The sequence below is a fragment of the Vigna unguiculata genome, unplaced genomic scaffold, assembly GCF_037176805.1.
Source record: "Vigna unguiculata cultivar grain cowpea cultivar isolate G323 ecotype 2 unplaced genomic scaffold, ASM3717680v1 ptg000026l_ERROPOS8192196, whole genome shotgun sequence".
Classification (NCBI taxonomy): domain Eukaryota; kingdom Viridiplantae; phylum Streptophyta; class Magnoliopsida; order Fabales; family Fabaceae; genus Vigna; species Vigna unguiculata.
In genome coordinates this window covers 120,417-130,100 of record NW_028196670.1, presented here as the reverse complement: position 1 = coordinate 130,100, position 9,684 = coordinate 120,417, and the positions used below count along the sequence as shown (strand labels likewise).

The 9,684-nt window shown below is 46.4% G+C and overlaps 29 non-coding genes across 29 annotated transcripts; all 29 read right to left on the bottom strand.

The window, feature by feature from the left end:
* Positions 1-73: 73 nt before the first annotated feature.
* Positions 74-192, bottom strand: LOC146879087 (5S ribosomal RNA). Its single transcript, XR_014989127.1, has one exon. It is a non-coding gene; the product is annotated as a 5S ribosomal RNA (ribosomal RNA).
* A 218-nt stretch (positions 193-410) lies between these two features.
* On the bottom strand, positions 411-529 carry LOC146879086 (5S ribosomal RNA). Its single transcript, XR_014988876.1, has one exon. It is a non-coding gene; the product is annotated as a 5S ribosomal RNA (ribosomal RNA).
* Positions 530-739: 210 nt separating this feature from the next.
* On the bottom strand, positions 740-858 carry LOC146879085 (5S ribosomal RNA). The gene has a single exon (XR_014988875.1). It is a non-coding gene; the product is annotated as a 5S ribosomal RNA (ribosomal RNA).
* A 218-nt stretch (positions 859-1,076) lies between these two features.
* LOC146879084 (5S ribosomal RNA) lies at positions 1,077-1,195 on the bottom strand. The gene has a single exon (XR_014989000.1). It is a non-coding gene; the product is annotated as a 5S ribosomal RNA (ribosomal RNA).
* A 210-nt stretch (positions 1,196-1,405) lies between these two features.
* Positions 1,406-1,524, bottom strand: LOC146879083 (5S ribosomal RNA). Its single transcript, XR_014988874.1, has one exon. It is a non-coding gene; the product is annotated as a 5S ribosomal RNA (ribosomal RNA).
* A 218-nt stretch (positions 1,525-1,742) lies between these two features.
* On the bottom strand, positions 1,743-1,861 carry LOC146879082 (5S ribosomal RNA). Its single transcript, XR_014989034.1, has one exon. It is a non-coding gene; the product is annotated as a 5S ribosomal RNA (ribosomal RNA).
* A 218-nt stretch (positions 1,862-2,079) lies between these two features.
* LOC146879081 (5S ribosomal RNA) lies at positions 2,080-2,198 on the bottom strand. Its single transcript, XR_014989132.1, has one exon. It is a non-coding gene; the product is annotated as a 5S ribosomal RNA (ribosomal RNA).
* Positions 2,199-2,416: 218 nt separating this feature from the next.
* Positions 2,417-2,535, bottom strand: LOC146879080 (5S ribosomal RNA). Its single transcript, XR_014989141.1, has one exon. It is a non-coding gene; the product is annotated as a 5S ribosomal RNA (ribosomal RNA).
* Positions 2,536-2,753: 218 nt separating this feature from the next.
* Positions 2,754-2,872, bottom strand: LOC146879079 (5S ribosomal RNA). The gene has a single exon (XR_014989053.1). It is a non-coding gene; the product is annotated as a 5S ribosomal RNA (ribosomal RNA).
* A 210-nt stretch (positions 2,873-3,082) lies between these two features.
* On the bottom strand, positions 3,083-3,201 carry LOC146879078 (5S ribosomal RNA). The gene has a single exon (XR_014988872.1). It is a non-coding gene; the product is annotated as a 5S ribosomal RNA (ribosomal RNA).
* Positions 3,202-3,419: 218 nt separating this feature from the next.
* Positions 3,420-3,538, bottom strand: LOC146879077 (5S ribosomal RNA). Its single transcript, XR_014989131.1, has one exon. It is a non-coding gene; the product is annotated as a 5S ribosomal RNA (ribosomal RNA).
* A 218-nt stretch (positions 3,539-3,756) lies between these two features.
* LOC146879076 (5S ribosomal RNA) lies at positions 3,757-3,875 on the bottom strand. Its single transcript, XR_014988948.1, has one exon. It is a non-coding gene; the product is annotated as a 5S ribosomal RNA (ribosomal RNA).
* Positions 3,876-4,093: 218 nt separating this feature from the next.
* Positions 4,094-4,212, bottom strand: LOC146879075 (5S ribosomal RNA). The gene has a single exon (XR_014988871.1). It is a non-coding gene; the product is annotated as a 5S ribosomal RNA (ribosomal RNA).
* Positions 4,213-4,422: 210 nt separating this feature from the next.
* Positions 4,423-4,541, bottom strand: LOC146879074 (5S ribosomal RNA). Its single transcript, XR_014989130.1, has one exon. It is a non-coding gene; the product is annotated as a 5S ribosomal RNA (ribosomal RNA).
* A 218-nt stretch (positions 4,542-4,759) lies between these two features.
* On the bottom strand, positions 4,760-4,878 carry LOC146879073 (5S ribosomal RNA). The gene has a single exon (XR_014989045.1). It is a non-coding gene; the product is annotated as a 5S ribosomal RNA (ribosomal RNA).
* A 218-nt stretch (positions 4,879-5,096) lies between these two features.
* LOC146879072 (5S ribosomal RNA) lies at positions 5,097-5,215 on the bottom strand. Its single transcript, XR_014989052.1, has one exon. It is a non-coding gene; the product is annotated as a 5S ribosomal RNA (ribosomal RNA).
* A 218-nt stretch (positions 5,216-5,433) lies between these two features.
* Positions 5,434-5,552, bottom strand: LOC146879071 (5S ribosomal RNA). Its single transcript, XR_014988870.1, has one exon. It is a non-coding gene; the product is annotated as a 5S ribosomal RNA (ribosomal RNA).
* A 210-nt stretch (positions 5,553-5,762) lies between these two features.
* LOC146879070 (5S ribosomal RNA) lies at positions 5,763-5,881 on the bottom strand. The gene has a single exon (XR_014989152.1). It is a non-coding gene; the product is annotated as a 5S ribosomal RNA (ribosomal RNA).
* Positions 5,882-6,099: 218 nt separating this feature from the next.
* Positions 6,100-6,218, bottom strand: LOC146879069 (5S ribosomal RNA). Its single transcript, XR_014988946.1, has one exon. It is a non-coding gene; the product is annotated as a 5S ribosomal RNA (ribosomal RNA).
* Positions 6,219-6,436: 218 nt separating this feature from the next.
* On the bottom strand, positions 6,437-6,555 carry LOC146879068 (5S ribosomal RNA). The gene has a single exon (XR_014989051.1). It is a non-coding gene; the product is annotated as a 5S ribosomal RNA (ribosomal RNA).
* A 218-nt stretch (positions 6,556-6,773) lies between these two features.
* Positions 6,774-6,892, bottom strand: LOC146879067 (5S ribosomal RNA). Its single transcript, XR_014988869.1, has one exon. It is a non-coding gene; the product is annotated as a 5S ribosomal RNA (ribosomal RNA).
* Positions 6,893-7,110: 218 nt separating this feature from the next.
* LOC146879066 (5S ribosomal RNA) lies at positions 7,111-7,229 on the bottom strand. The gene has a single exon (XR_014988868.1). It is a non-coding gene; the product is annotated as a 5S ribosomal RNA (ribosomal RNA).
* Positions 7,230-7,439: 210 nt separating this feature from the next.
* Positions 7,440-7,558, bottom strand: LOC146879065 (5S ribosomal RNA). The gene has a single exon (XR_014988988.1). It is a non-coding gene; the product is annotated as a 5S ribosomal RNA (ribosomal RNA).
* A 218-nt stretch (positions 7,559-7,776) lies between these two features.
* LOC146879064 (5S ribosomal RNA) lies at positions 7,777-7,895 on the bottom strand. The gene has a single exon (XR_014988999.1). It is a non-coding gene; the product is annotated as a 5S ribosomal RNA (ribosomal RNA).
* A 210-nt stretch (positions 7,896-8,105) lies between these two features.
* Positions 8,106-8,224, bottom strand: LOC146879063 (5S ribosomal RNA). Its single transcript, XR_014988866.1, has one exon. It is a non-coding gene; the product is annotated as a 5S ribosomal RNA (ribosomal RNA).
* Positions 8,225-8,442: 218 nt separating this feature from the next.
* LOC146879062 (5S ribosomal RNA) lies at positions 8,443-8,561 on the bottom strand. The gene has a single exon (XR_014988865.1). It is a non-coding gene; the product is annotated as a 5S ribosomal RNA (ribosomal RNA).
* A 218-nt stretch (positions 8,562-8,779) lies between these two features.
* On the bottom strand, positions 8,780-8,898 carry LOC146879061 (5S ribosomal RNA). Its single transcript, XR_014989129.1, has one exon. It is a non-coding gene; the product is annotated as a 5S ribosomal RNA (ribosomal RNA).
* A 218-nt stretch (positions 8,899-9,116) lies between these two features.
* LOC146879060 (5S ribosomal RNA) lies at positions 9,117-9,235 on the bottom strand. The gene has a single exon (XR_014988945.1). It is a non-coding gene; the product is annotated as a 5S ribosomal RNA (ribosomal RNA).
* A 218-nt stretch (positions 9,236-9,453) lies between these two features.
* Positions 9,454-9,572, bottom strand: LOC146879059 (5S ribosomal RNA). Its single transcript, XR_014988864.1, has one exon. It is a non-coding gene; the product is annotated as a 5S ribosomal RNA (ribosomal RNA).
* Positions 9,573-9,684: the final 112 nt, after the last annotated feature.

Genomic DNA, 9,684 nt, shown 5'->3' with positions numbered 1-9,684 from the left:
GAATGATTTAGGATTTGATTGCAAAAGAAAACAGTGATGAAAAGAACGTAGGAAAAGAAAATAACGTAAAAAAGAGGTGCAACACGAGGACTTCCCAGGAGGTCACCCATCCTAGTATTACTCTCGCCCAAGCACGCTTAACTGCGGAGTTCTGATGGGATCCAGTGCATTAGTGCTGGTATGATCGCACCTGTGAAGTATTGCACGATCAATGTACATATGGGTTTCGCATTGGGCCTAAGTTTGAACACTTGGCGCGGCGCGGGGGCACGGGGACGTGAGATGGGTTGTTTTGGTCTGAAGAGATTTTGGTAGTAGTCAGTTGGAATGATTTAGGTGATAATTTAGGATTTGATTGCAAAAGAAAACAGTGATGAAAAGAACGTGGGAAAAGAAAATAACGTAAAAAAGAGGTGCAACACGAGGACTTCCCAGGAGGTCACCCATCCTAGTACTACTCTCGCCCAAGCACGCTTAACTGCGGAGTTCTGATGGGATCCGGTGCATTAGTGCTGGTATGATCGCACCTGTGAAGTATTGCACGATCAATGTACATATGGGTTTCGCATTGGGCCTAAGTTTGAACACTTGGCGCGGCGCGGGGGCGTGAGGTGGGTTGTTTTGGTCTGAAGAGATTTTGGTAGTAGTCAGTTGGAATGATTTAGGTGATAATTTAGGATTTGATTGCAAAAGAAAACAGTGATGAAAAGAACGTAGGAAAAGAAAATAACGTAAAAAAGAGGTGCAACACGAGGACTTCCCAGGAGGTCACCCATCCTAGTACTACTCTCGCCCAAGCACGCTTAACTGCGGAGTTCTGATGGGATCCGGTGCATTAGTGCTGGTATGATCGCACCTGTGAAGTATTGCACGATCAATGTACATATGGGTTTCGCATTGGGCCTAAGTTTGAACACTTGGCGCGGCGCGGGGGCACGGGGACGTGAGGTGGGTTGTTTTGGTCTGAAGAGATTTTGGTAGTAGTCAGTTGGAATGATTTAGGTGATAATTTAGGATTTGATTGCAAAAGAAAACAGTGATGAAAAGAACGTAGGAAAAGAAAATAACGTAAAAAAGAGGTGCAACACGAGGACTTCCCAGGAGGTCACCCATCCTAGTACTACTCTCGCCCAAGCACGCTTAACTGCGGAGTTCTGATGGGATCCAGTGCATTAGTGCTGGTATGATCGCACCTGTGAAGTATTGCACGATCAATGTACATATGGGTTTCGCATTGGGCCTAAGTTTGAACACTTGGCGCGGCGCGGGGGCGTGAGGTGGGTTGTTTTGGTCTGAAGAGATTTTGGTAGTAGTCAGTTGGAATGATTTAGGTGATAATTTAGGATTTGATTGCAAAAGAAAACAGTGATGAAAAGAACGTAGGAAAAGAAAATAACGTAAAAAAGAGGTGCAACACGAGGACTTCCCAGGAGGTCACCCATCCTAGTACTACTCTCGCCCAAGCACGCTTAACTGCGGAGTTCTGATGGGATCCGGTGCATTAGTGCTGGTATGATCGCACCTGTGAAGTATTGCACGATCAATGTACATATGGGTTTCGCATTGGGCCTAAGTTTGAACACTTGGCGCGGCGCGGGGGCACGGGGACGTGAGGTGGGTTGTTTTGGTCTGAAGAGATTTTGGTAGTAGTCAGTTGGAATGATTTAGGTGATAATTTAGGATTTGATTGCAAAAGAAAACAGTGATGAAAAGAACTTGGGAAAAGAAAATAACGTAAAAAAGAGGTGCAACACGAGGACTTCCCAGGAGGTCACCCATCCTCGTACTACTCTCGCCCAAGCACGCTTAACTGCGGAGTTCTGATGGGATCCGGTGCATTAGTGCTGGTATGATCGCACCTGTGAAGTATTGCACGATCAATGTACATATGGGTTTCGCATTGGGCCTAAGTTTGAACACTTGGCGCGGCGCGGGGGCACGGGGACGTGAGGTGGGTTGTTTTGGTCTGAAGAGATTTTGGTAGTAGTCAGTTGGAATGATTTAGGTGATAATTTAGGATTTGATTGCAAAAGAAAACAGTGATGAAAAGAACGTGGGAAAAGAAAATAACGTAAAAAAGAGGTGCAACACGAGGACTTCCCAGGAGGTCACCCATCCTAGTACTACTCTCGCCCAAGCACGCTTAACTGCGACGTTCTGATGGGATCCGGTGCATTAGTGCTGGTATGATCGCACCTGTGAAGTATTGCACGATCAATGTACATATGGGTTTCGCATTGGGCCTAAGTTTGAACACTTGGCGCGGCGCGGGGGCACGGGGACGTGAGGTAGGTTGTTTTGGTCTGAAGAGATTTTGGTAGTAGTCAGTTGGAATGATTTAGGTGATAATTTAGGATTTGATTGCAAAAGAAAACAGTGATGAAAAGAACGTAGGAAAAGAAAATAACGTAAAAAAGAGGTGCAACACGAGGACTTCCCAGGAGGTCACGCATCCTAGTACTACTCTCGCCCAAGCACGCTTAACTGCGGAGTTCTGATGGGATCCAGTGCATTAGTGCTGGTATGATCGCACCTGTGAAGTATTGCACGATCAATGTACATATGGGTTTCGCATTGGGCCTAAGTTTGAACACTTGGCGCGGCGCGGGGGCACGGGGACGTGAGGTGGGTTGTTTTGGTCTGAAGAGATTTTGGTAGTAGTCAGTTGGAATGATTTAGGTGATAATTTAGGATTTGATTGCAAAAGAAAACAGTGATGAAAAGAACGTGGGAAAAGAAAATAACGTAAAAAAGAGGTGTAACACGAGGACTTCCCAGGAGGTCACCCATCCTAGTACTACTCTCGCCCAAGCACGCTTAACTGCGGAGTTCTGATGGGATCCGGTGCATTAGTGCTGGTATGATCGCACCTGTGAAGTATTGCACGATCAATGTACATATGGGTTTCGCATTGGGCCTAAGTTTGAACACTTGGCGCGGCGCGGGGGCGTGAGGTGGGTTGTTTTGGTCTGAAGAGATTTTGGTAGTAGTCAGTTGGAATGATTTAGGTGATAATTTAGGATTTGATTGCAAAAGAAAACAGTGATGAAAAGAACGTAGGAAAAGAAAATAACGTAAAAAAGAGGTGCAACACGAGGACTTCCCAGGAGGTCACCCATCCTAGTACTACTCTCGCCCAAGCACGCTTAACTGCGGAGTTCTGATGGGATCCGGTGCATTAGTGCTGGTATGATCGCACCTGTGAAGTATTGCACGATCAATGTACATATGGGTTTCGCATTGGGCCTAAGTTTGAACACTTGGCGCGGCGCGGGGGCACGGGGACGTGAGGTGGGTTGTTTTGGTCTGAAGAGATTTTGGTAGTAGTCAGTTGGAATGATTTAGGTGATAATTTAGGATTTGATTGCAAAAGAAAACAGTGATGAAAAGAACGTAGGAAAAGAAAATAACGTAAAAAAGAGGTGCAACACGAGGACTTCCCAGGAGGTCACCCATCCTAGTACTACTCTCGCCCAAGCACGCTTAACTGCGACGTTCTGATGGGATCCGGTGCATTAGTGCTGGTATGATCGCACCTGTGAAGTATTGCACGATCAATGTACATATGGGTTTCGCATTGGGCCTAAGTTTGAACACTTGGCGCGGCGCGGGGGCACGGGGACGTGAGGTGGGTTGTTTTGGTCTGAAGAGATTTTGGTAGTAGTCAGTTGGAATGATTTAGGTGATAATTTAGGATTTGATTGCAAAAGAAAACAGTGATGAAAAGAACGTAGGAAAAGAAAATAACGTAAAAAAGAGGTGCAACACGAGGACTTCCCAGGAGGTCACCCATCTTAGTACTACTCTCGCCCAAGCACGCTTAACTGCGGAGTTCTGATGGGATCCGGTGCATTAGTGCTGGTATGATCGCACCTGTGAAGTATTGCACGATCAATGTACATATGGGTTTCGCATTGGGCCTAAGTTTGAACACTTGGCGCGGCGCGGGGGCACGGGGACGTGAGGTGGGTTGTTTTGGTCTGAAGAGATTTTGGTAGTAGTCAGTTGGAATGATTTAGGTGATAATTTAGGATTTGATTGCAAAAGAAAACAGTGATGAAAAGAACGTAGGAAAAGAAAATAACGTAAAAAAGAGGTGCAACACGAGGACTTCCCAGGAGGTCACCCATCCTAGTACTACTCTCGCCCAAGCACGCTTAACTGCGGAGTTCTGATGGGATCCGGTGCATTAGTGCTGGTATGATCGCACCTGTGAAGTATTGCACGATCAATGTACATATGGGTTTCGCATTGGGCCTAAGTTTGAACACTTGGCGCGGCGCGGGGGCGTGAGGTGGGTTGTTTTGGTCTGAAGAGATTTTGGTAGTAGTCAGTTGGAATGATTTAGGTGATAATTTAGGATTTGATTGCAAAAGAAAACAGTGATGAAAAGAACGTAGGAAAAGAAAATAACGTAAAAAAGAGGTGCAACACGAGGACTTCCCAGGAGGTCACCCATCCTAGTACTACTCTCGCCCAAGCACGCTTAACTGCGACGTTCTGATGGGATCCGGTGCATTAGTGCTGGTATGATCGCACCTGTGAAGTATTGCACGATCAATGTACATATGGGTTTCGCATTGGGCCTAAGTTTGAACACTTGGCGCGGCGCGGGGGCACGGGGACGTGAGGTGGGTTGTTTTGGTCTGAAGAGATTTTGGTAGTAGTCAGTTGGAATGATTTAGGTGATAATTTAGGATTTGATTGCAAAAGAAAACAGTGATGAAAAGAACGTAGGAAAAGAAAATAACGTAAAAAAGAGGTGCAACACGAGGACTTCCCAGGAGGTCACCCATCTTAGTACTACTCTCGCCCAAGCACGCTTAACTGCGGAGTTCTGATGGGATCTGGTGCATTAGTGCTGGTATGATCGCACCTGTGAAGTATTGCACGATCAATGTACATATGGGTTTCGCATTGGGCCTAAGTTTGAACACTTGGCGCGGCGCGGGGGCACGGGGACGTGAGGTGGGTTGTTTTGGTCTGAAGAGATTTTGGTAGTAGTCAGTTGGAATGATTTAGGTGATAATTTAGGATTTGATTGCAAAAGAAAACAGTGATGAAAAGAACGTGGGAAAAGAAAATAACGTAAAAAAGAGGTGTAACACGAGGACTTCCCAGGAGGTCACCCATCCTAGTACTACTCTCGCCCAAGCACGCTTAACTGCGGAGTTCTGATGGGATCCGGTGCATTAGTGCTGGTATGATCGCACCTGTGAAGTATTGCACGATCAATGTACATATGGGTTTCGCATTGGGCCTAAGTTTGAACACTTGGCGCGGCGCGGGGGCACGGGGACGTGAGGTGGGTTGTTTTGGTCTGAAGAGATTTTGGTAGTAGTCAGTTGGAATGATTTAGGTGATAATTTAGGATTTGATTGCAAAAGAAAACAGTGATGAAAAGAACGTAGGAAAAGAAAATAACGTAAAAAAGAGGTGCAACACGAGGACTTCCCAGGAGGTCACCCATCCTAGTACTACTCTCGCCCAAGCACGCTTAACTGCGGAGTTCTGATGGGATCCGGTGCATTAGTGCTGGTATGATCGCACCTGTGAAGTATTGCACGATCAATGTACATATGGGTTTCGCATTGGGCCTAAGTTTGAACACTTGGCGCGGCGCGGGGGCGTGAGGTGGGTTGTTTTGGTCTGAAGAGATTTTGGTAGTAGTCAGTTGGAATGATTTAGGTGATAATTTAGGATTTGATTGCAAAAGAAAACAGTGATGAAAAGAACGTAGGAAAAGAAAATAACGTAAAAAAGAGGTGCAACACGAGGACTTCCCAGGAGGTCACCCATCCTAGTACTACTCTCGCCCAAGCACGCTTAACTGCGACGTTCTGATGGGTTCCGGTGCATTAGTGCTGGTATGATCGCACCTGTGAAGTATTGCACGATCAATGTACATATGGGTTTCGCATTGGGCCTAAGTTTGAACACTTGGCGCGGCGCGGGGGCACGGGGACGTGAGGTGGGTTGTTTTGGTCTGAAGAGATTTTGGTAGTAGTCAGTTGGAATGATTTAGGTGATAATTTAGGATTTGATTGCAAAAGAAAACAGTGATGAAAAGAACGTAGGAAAAGAAAATAACGTAAAAAAGAGGTGCAACACGAGGACTTCCCAGGAGGTCACCCATCTTAGTACTACTCTCGCCCAAGCACGCTTAACTGCGGAGTTCTGATGGGATCCGGTGCATTAGTGCTGGTATGATCGCACCTGTGAAGTATTGCACGATCAATGTACATATGGGTTTCGCATTGGGCCTAAGTTTGAACACTTGGCGCGGCGCGGGGGCACGGGGACGTGAGGTGGGTTGTTTTGGTCTGAAGAGATTTTGGTAGTAGTCAGTTGGAATGATTTAGGTGATAATTTAGGATTTGATTGCAAAAGAAAACAGTGATGAAAAGAACGTGGGAAAAGAAAATAACGTAAAAAAGAGGTGTAACACGAGGACTTCCCAGGAGGTCACCCATCCTAGTACTACTCTCGCCCAAGCACGCTTAACTGCGGAGTTCTGATGGGATCCGGTGCATTAGTGCTGGTATGATCGCACCTGTGAAGTATTGCACGATCAATGTACATATGGGTTTCGCATTGGGCCTAAGTTTGAACACTTGGCGCGGCGCGGGGGCACGGGGACGTGAGGTGGGTTGTTTTGGTCTGAAGAGATTTTGGTAGTAGTCAGTTGGAATGATTTAGGTGATAATTTAGGATTTGATTGCAAAAGAAAACAGTGATGAAAAGAACGTAGGAAAAGAAAATAACGTAAAAAAGAGGTGCAACACGAGGACTTCCCAGGAGGTCACCCATCCTAGTACTACTCTCGCCCAAGCACGCTTAACTGCGGAGTTCTGATGGGATCCGGTGCATTAGTGCTGGTATGATCGCACCTGTGAAGTATTGCACGATCAATGTACATATGGGTTTCGCATTGGGCCTAAGTTTGAACACTTGGCGCGGCGCGGGGGCACGGGGACGTGAGATGGGTTGTTTTGGTCTGAAGAGATTTTGGTAGTAGTCAGTTGGAATGATTTAGGTGATAATTTAGGATTTGATTGCAAAAGAAAACAGTGATGAAAAGAACGTGGGAAAAGAAAATAACGTAAAAAAGAGGTGCAACACGAGGACTTCCCAGGAGGTCACCCATCCTAGTACTACTCTCGCCCAAGCACGCTTAACTGCGGAGTTCTGATGGGATCCGGTGCATTAGTGCTGGTATGATCGCACCTGTGAAGTATTGCACGATCAATGTACATATGGGTTTCGCATTGGGCCTAAGTTTGAACACTTGGCGCGGCGCGGGGGCGTGAGGTGGGTTGTTTTGGTCTGAAGAGATTTTGGTAGTAGTCAGTTGGAATGATTTAGGTGATAATTTAGGATTTGATTGCAAAAGAAAACAGTGATGAAAAGAACGTAGGAAAAGAAAATAACGTAAAAAAGAGGTGCAACACGAGGACTTCCCAGGAGGTCACCCTTCCTAGTACTACTCTCGCCCAAGCACGCTTAACTGCGGAGTTCTGATGGGATCCGGTGCATTAGTGCTGGTATGATCGCACCTGTGAAGTATTGCACGATCAATGTACATATGGGTTTCGCATTGGGCCTAAGTTTGAACACTTGGCGCGGCGCGGGGGCACGGGGACGTGAGGTGGGTTGTTTTGGTCTGAAGAGATTTTGGTAGTAGTCAGTTGGAATGATTTAGGTGATAATTTAGGATTTGATTGCAAAAGAAAACAGTGATGAAAAGAACGTAGGAAAAGAAAATAACGTAAAAAAGAGGTGCAACACGAGGACTTCCCAGGAGGTCACCCATCCTAGTACTACTCTCGCCCAAGCACGCTTAACTGCGGAGTTCTGATGGGATCCAGTGCATTAGTGCTGGTATGATCGCACCTGTGAAGTATTGCACGATCAATGTACATATGGGTTTCGCATTGGGCCTAAGTTTGAACACTTGGCGCGGCGCGGGGGCGTGAGGTGGGTTGTTTTGGTCTGAAGAGATTTTGGTAGTAGTCAGTTGGAATGATTTAGGTGATAATTTAGGATTTGATTGCAAAAGAAAACAGTGATGAAAAGAACGTAGGAAAAGAAAATAACGTAAAAAAGAGGTGCAACACGAGGACTTCCCAGGAGGTCACCCATCCTAGTACTACTCTCGCCCAAGCACGCTTAACTGCGGAGTTCTGATGGGATCCGGTGCATTAGTGCTGGTATGATCGCACCTGTGAAGTATTGCACGATCAATGTACATATGGGTTTCGCATTGGGCCTAAGTTTGAACACTTGGCGCGGCGCGGGGGCACGGGGACGTGAGGTGGGTTGTTTTGGTCTGAAGAGATTTTGGTAGTAGTCAGTTGGAATGATTTAGGTGATAATTTAGGATTTGATTGCAAAAGAAAACAGTGATGAAAAGAACTTGGGAAAAGAAAATAACGTAAAAAAGAGGTGCAACACGAGGACTTCCCAGGAGGTCACCCATCCTAGTACTACTCTCGCCCAAGCACGCTTAACTGCGGAGTTCTGATGGGATCCGGTGCATTAGTGCTGGTATGATCGCACCTGTGAAGTATTGCACGATCAATGTACATATGGGTTTCGCATTGGGCCTAAGTTTGAACACTTGGCGCGGCGCGGGGGCACGGGGACGTGAGGTGGGTTGTTTTGGTCTGAAGAGATTTTGGTAGTAGTCAGTTGGAATGATTTAGGTGATAATTTAGGATTTGATTGCAAAAGAAAACAGTGATGAAAAGAACGTAGGAAAAGAAAATAACGTAAAAAAGAGGTGCAACACGAGGACTTCCCAGGAGGTCACCCATCCTAGTACTACTCTCGCCCAAGCACGCTTAACTGCGACGTTCTGATGGGATCCGGTGCATTAGTGCTGGTATGATCGCACCTGTGAAGTATTGCACGATCAATGTACATATGGGTTTCGCATTGGGCCTAAGTTTGAACACTTGGCGCGGCGCGGGGGCACGGGGACGTGAGGTGGGTTGTTTTGGTCTGAAGAGATTTTGGTAGTAGTCAGTTGGAATGATTTAGGTGATAATTTAGGATTTGATTGCAAAAGAAAACAGTGATGAAAAGAACGTAGGAAAAGAAAATAACGTAAAAAAGAGGTGCAACACGAGGACTTCCCAGGAGGTCACCCATCTTAGTACTACTCTCGCCCAAGCACGCTTAACTGCGGAGTTCTGATGGGATCCGGTGCATTAGTGCTGGTATGATCGCACCTGTGAAGTATTGCACGATCAATGTACATATGGGTTTCGCATTGGGCCTAAGTTTGAACACTTGGCGCGGCGCGGGGGCACGGGGACGTGAGGTGGGTTGTTTTGGTCTGAAGAGATTTTGGTAGTAGTCAGTTGGAATGATTTAGGTGATAATTTAGGATTTGATTGCAAAAGAAAACAGTGATGAAAAGAACGTAGGAAAAGAAAATAACGTAAAAAAGAGGTGCAACACGAGGACTTCCCAGGAGGTCACCCATCCTAGTACTACTCTCGCCCAAGCACGCTTAACTGCGGAGTTCTGATGGGATCCGGTGCATTAGTGCTGGTATGATCGCACCTGTGAAGTATTGCACGATCAATGTACATATGGGTTTCGCATTGGGCCTAAGTTTGAACACTTGGCGCGGCGCGGGGGCACGGGGAGGTGAGGTGGGTTGTTTTGGTCTGAAGA